The sequence below is a fragment of the Helianthus annuus genome, chromosome 16 (genome assembly GCF_002127325.2).
Source record: "Helianthus annuus cultivar XRQ/B chromosome 16, HanXRQr2.0-SUNRISE, whole genome shotgun sequence".
Lineage (NCBI taxonomy): Eukaryota > Viridiplantae > Streptophyta > Magnoliopsida > Asterales > Asteraceae > Helianthus > Helianthus annuus.
Genome location: NC_035448.2, coordinates 76,847,956 through 76,853,955, shown reverse-complemented (window position 1 = coordinate 76,853,955; position 6,000 = coordinate 76,847,956).

Below are 6,000 nucleotides of genomic sequence, written 5' to 3'. Positions count from 1 at the left end.
GTCACCATTTCCCACTTCCATTTGGGAAGTTCAGGCTGTTGCAGCAAACCTGACGGCTTCTGATGTTAAGCTTTGACTTGCACACATGTCAAACATTTAGCTACATAGGTAGCTATAGACTTCTTCAAGCCTATCCACCAAAAGTTTGCCTCCAAATCCTGGTACATCTTGTCAGCTCCAGGATGAATGGAGTATTTGGAACTGTGGGCTTCCTGGAGGATAACATCTCGAAGTCCTCCATAAACTGGAACCCATATTCGTCCATTTAACCTTAGAATTCCGTCCTTGCCATAGGATAACTGTTCTTCAGTTACTCCTAGCTTTTCATTAGGATAGTTATCTTCTAGTACAACTTCCTTCTGTGTAGCTAACAACCTTTCATTCAAACTATTCTTTATCTCAATGCTCTTGGCATTGATTCTTATAGGCTTCACCCGCTCTTTTCGACTCAAGGCATCGGCGACTACATTCGCCTTGTCGGGATGATATCTTATCTCACAATCATAATCATTCAAAGTTTCCATCCACCGTCGCTGCCTCATGTTCAAATCCTTCTGGTTGAACAGATGCTGGAGGCTCTTGTGATCAGAATAGATCACACACTTGATGCCATATAAATAGTGTCTCCATAGCTTCAGTGCGAATACAACGTCACCCAACTCCAAGTCATGGGTGGTGTAATTCTTTTCATGCACCTTTAACTGTCGTGAAGCATAGGCAATAACCTTGCCTTTCTGCATAAGCACACATCCCATCCCAGTGTGTGATGCATCACAATATACTACAAACTCTTCTATTCCATCAGGCAATGTCAACACAGGTGCATTGCTTAGCTTCTGCTTAAGGATATCAAAGGCTTCCTATTGCTTTGGTCCCCAGTCGAACTTAATTTTCTTCCTAGTCAGAGAAGTTAGGGGTACTGCAATCCTTGAAAAATTTTCAATAAAACGCCTATAATATCCTGCCAATCCCAAGAAGCTGCGAATTTCTGTGAGTGTCTTAGGCTCTTGCCAATTCATGACAGCTTCCACCTTAGCGGGATCCACTTGGATACCACGCTCACTAACCACGTGTCCAAGGAATTGGACTTCTCGAAGCCAGAATTCACATTTAGAGAATTTGGCATAAAGCTTCTCCTGTTGAAGTAGTGAAAGAATACATCGAAGATGCTTCTCATGATCAGCTTGATTCTTTGAATAAATCAGAATGTCGTCTATGAAGACGATAACAAACTTATCCAAGCATGGTTTGCAGACACGGTTCATGAGATCCATGAATGCCGCTGGTGCATTAGTGAGCCCAAAAGGCATCACTAGGAACTCGTAATGACCATAACGAGTCCTAAATGCGGTCTTGTGTACGTCTTCATCTCTAACCTTTAGTTGGTGATAACCTGACCTTAGGTCGATCTTAGAGAAGTAACTTGCCCCTTGAAGTTGGTCGAACAGATCGTCGATCCTGGGTAATGGATACCTATTCTTGATAGTGACCTTGTTAAGCTCACAGTAATCGATGCACAGACGCATCGATCCATCCTTCTTCTTCACAAATAAGATTGGTGCTCCCCAAGGAGACGAACTAGGTCTGATAAAACCTTTGGCTAGCATTCATCCAGTTGTGTTCTTAATTCCTTCATCTCTGTTGGTGCCAATCTGTAAGGTGCTCTAGCAACAGGTGCTGCCCCAGGGATAATGTCGATTCTGAATTCTACTTGCCTATCTGGTGGTAAACCAGGTAGTTCTTTAGGAAAAACTTCAGGATATTAAAAAATGACGGGGATATCTTCGATCTTGGGTTTCGGCTCATCAATAGTCACTTGTGCCATGTAAATGACACAACCCTTTCTCAAACACCTAGAGGCCTTGAGCATAGTCACTTGCTCAGGCAATCCATACTGGGTATCTCCCTGAATGGTAAGTGATTCACCAGACGAAGTCTTGATCACCACTTGTTTCTTATTACAGACAATTTGGGCCTGGTTATGAGATAACCAGTCCATACCCAACACTATGTCAAAACCGGCTAACTTCAAAGGAAGTAGGGACAACAGAAAAGAGTGGTCCTTAATGGATATAAAACATCCATCTAATATGGTTGAGGCGGTTTCTAAGGTGCCATCTACTAATTCCACCTCATACTTCACACTTAAGGTTTTGACAGGTAAATTCAACAATTCACAAAACTTATTATCTACGAAAGATTTATCAGCTCCTGAATCAAAAAACACTCTCGCATACACATCATTTATAAGAAAGGTACCTGTGATCACGTTATCATCCTACACAGCTTCCTTTGCATCCATTCTGAAGACCCTAGCATTGGTCTTCTTCCCCTCATCAACTTTCTTTGCATACTTTGGGCAATTTGTCTTAATGTGCCCCTTTTCATTGCAACTGTAGCATGTTGCGTCTTTCAGTTTCTTGCACTCCAGGGTCTTATGTTCCGTGGATTTGCAAATCCCACAAGGTCTCGACTGAGATTGGGATTTTGAGTCAAGTCTGCAGTTTCCAAAGTGGTATTTCTGACAAGTCTTACACTTGGGCTTATCTCCAGATTGATGCCCATCCTTCTTTGAACTAAACCCCTTCCTGTGGTCATTGTTCCCTCTGTGCTTCTTATTTGACCGATGTGAAGTGTCATCATCACGTTTCCTCTTCTCGGTATCTGTGTTCCTCAACGATCTCTGCCTGACCGCGTCCAGTGTGAGGGACAAAGATATATCAGCTACTGACCTGAAAGTAGCTGGCCGAGAGGCTTTTACACTTGCCTTGATCTCCGAGGCTAAACCCCCGATGAAACGAGCTATCCTTTTGGGTTCCGGGGTCACCAGATAGGCAACCAACCTTGACATTGTATTAAAGCTCGTAAGGTAAGCTTGGCAATCTAGATTCTTCATGACCAATGACAGAAAATCTGACTCAATCTTCTCTACCTCATGCTGAGGGTAGTAGTTTTCTCGGATGAGGGCAACAAATTGTCCCATGAGATACTGTATAGTGGAACCTTCCCAGTAGCCTGAATCAATGATCTCCACCAGGCCAAGGCCTCACCCTTGAACGATTGCGACACAAACTTTACCACATCCTTTTCAGCGCACCCGCTGATATCAACCACTGTGTCCATCTCATCCAACCAAGTCATGCAGTCTATAGCCCCTTTTTCCCCAGTGAAATCCCTGGGTTGCATGACACGAAGTATTTGTAGGAGCAACCCTTATCACGGGGTCCTTGTTTCAGCACTTTACCTTGAGATGGGACACTACGATGGTTTGAAGAGTGATGATCGTCATCATCTTTCTTTGGTTCTTCCTTCTTGGAGGGAGGCTTGCTATGCACCTCAGAATGAGTCTTGGGCTTAGAATGCGGTGCGGATAGAGTCCTACTCCGAGTACCGCTTGATTCGCTATACCTCCTATCCAAGGCTTTTGCAACAACATTATCAATTAAAACTTGCAGTTCAGCACTCGTTATATTAATCCGAGCATCATTCTGGTTCTCTAGTGGGTGACTATTTATTTCATCCGAGTCGGCCATTGTATCTTGAACTGTCACATAAGATAATGACAAAAATTTATTTGGGAGTTTATTATGGAATTGCCCTTATTGGGTAATTCATTAACCATGGTAAACATAGACCATATTTGGTTAATTTGTTACTCACATTTATTTAGGACTTTAAGGTAACTTATCCTAATTATAAACAATATTATTAGTGGCACAAAAGCCTAGTCACAGGGACGTTCTAAATTATAAGCCATGATTTCAGAGAATCAAGGCATGAAGGTTTGAACATAGTTCTTTACCTTTTCTTGACAGGGAGTCATAGACTACTACTGTCTCTTGTCTTATATGACAATGAGTATGGCCCGTAGGCACTATACTACTAACATATAATCGTCTTAATTGATGATTTAAACCCCTGATTTATAGATCATTAAGTGAGGTTTTGGAATCCTTTGAAGGATCCTTATATAAGAATGACGTGTGTTATTTTAACGAATCACGCCCGCCGGATTGTTAACATGTTTCCAGAGGTTAACAGAGATCTGAATCCTTTAAATAGGTTTTACCATCTTGGCCAAGTCTTATAAAGACATGTAAGCTAGGTTATACCTTTAAGATTCTTAGTTAATATATGATAGGCAGATTATTTTTAAAAGGAATGATTTTGATTTATCTATTTCATATATAATGTACATAATGACAAAAATGAATTTCATAAACTTAACATTCTATTAAACATAAAAAAGGATTACACACTGCCCTAAACGGGACTTTTAATAGACGAATTACCTATGCAGAGGTTAAACTAGAAAACAAGTCCTCGCAGGGACCAATACTAGAATGGATGTCCACACAGGGACTGAAAGACAAGTCCACGCAGGGACTAAAAGACAAGTCCACGCAGGGACTAAATACACATATAAATGTCCACGCAGGGACTTGATTGAAAATAGGAAATGCAATAATACATATAGAGATTAATGATCCCTCTTCTTCTTTCCATTTAACAGGTTTGCCAAGCCCTTTAGGAATCCATGATTGTTCTTACATTCTTCTTCAAGTCTCGTTCCACCATGTTCAAACGGTGGAGGATTTCTTCCTGCTCCGGTGGGGAAAAACGTGGTTGCTGCGATAGGTGCTAAGCCGGAGGTCTAGCAGGTACTGGATACCCATGAGTTGAGTAACCCATTCCCCAAGGAGTTCCATAAGGTCCTTCGGGATGAAGGGCATTGTAGTTCGCCGCCGCTTCCATGTATGGGTCGACACCAATATAGTTGTAGTGAATGTGAGCTGGCTGCTCAAACGGGTTGTACGCTGTGGAACCGGCGTATGTAGGTATCGGGTTATCATAACCAAATGGTGGCGGAGGTGGTGCAACTGGTGCAGAATTCACCTCTGCAGCTGGGTTAGAAGGTCCACCCATTTGTGGGTCTTCATGCAGTGGCGGATAATGACTGCCACTGGAGAGTCGAGGGGTGCTAAAGTAAAAATCCCCTCTTCGTGCGGATATTCGCGCGCCTGTTCTCCTACGCCTTGGAGGATCCGGAGGTGCTTGATGAACTGGCGGTGGTGGAGGCGGTGGCGTGACTGCCACGAAACGCGAATCCTCGGAGGGATCCTGCTGCTGCTGTTGTTGCTGCTCATGAGGCGATAAATGGTGAGAGGGTGTAAAGTACCACTCACACTGGTAGAACCTTGCTTGATAACTGTCTGGACCCTGATAGGGTGTTCCATGGAAGGATGATCCATCAGAGATCTCGATTGGATTGTTGGGGGTGCCTCTTGCAGGTTCGACGGGATCCGTGTCCTCGTCCATGTCCATTGCATTGTCTTCTGAGAAATGGTCCTTTGGTCCTAATGGGTTAAAACCCACTGGTTCTTGGACATAGTTTGCCGGGTTGAACCGGCCCTGAAAGACAGGAGTAGGGTCGCCAAAAGAACGGTGCGAAACGGAACGGAACGGAACGCTGGAGAGGTATGAATGAAGGTTGAGAGTTATCGGGCTCGTTTTCCGAGTTAGGCCCAAAAGAGTGACGGTAAGAAGGTGTTGAACTGTGCGAGATAGACCGTCTAGCGGGCTCAAAAAGGTTCCTTCTGTTTCTCTGAGGATCGGCACTCATTGTGCTGGCAGGAGCTCACATATGTGAAGGCCCGGCCTCGTGATCGTTGTGGGTAGTGATTGGCCCTTTGCCTCTTCCTCCTCTTCTAATTGCCAGTGGCATATTTCCTGCTTAAACAATTGAAATCAACAACAAATAATAAAGGACAAACTAAAGCAACAATTCGAATTAGTCCTAAGTTCTTGTCCAGACTCGAGTATGTGCAATTGTGTCATTGAGATTAAACACATAAGGATAGTGTTTAATTCACTCAACGTTGGCTCTGATACCAACCTGTCACACCCCGATATTTACACGTTTCACCGGTGGGCCCGGTGGGGGATTTATCGTGACGTAGTTGGTAACATTACAGTCAAACAACACAATATTTAAATGCA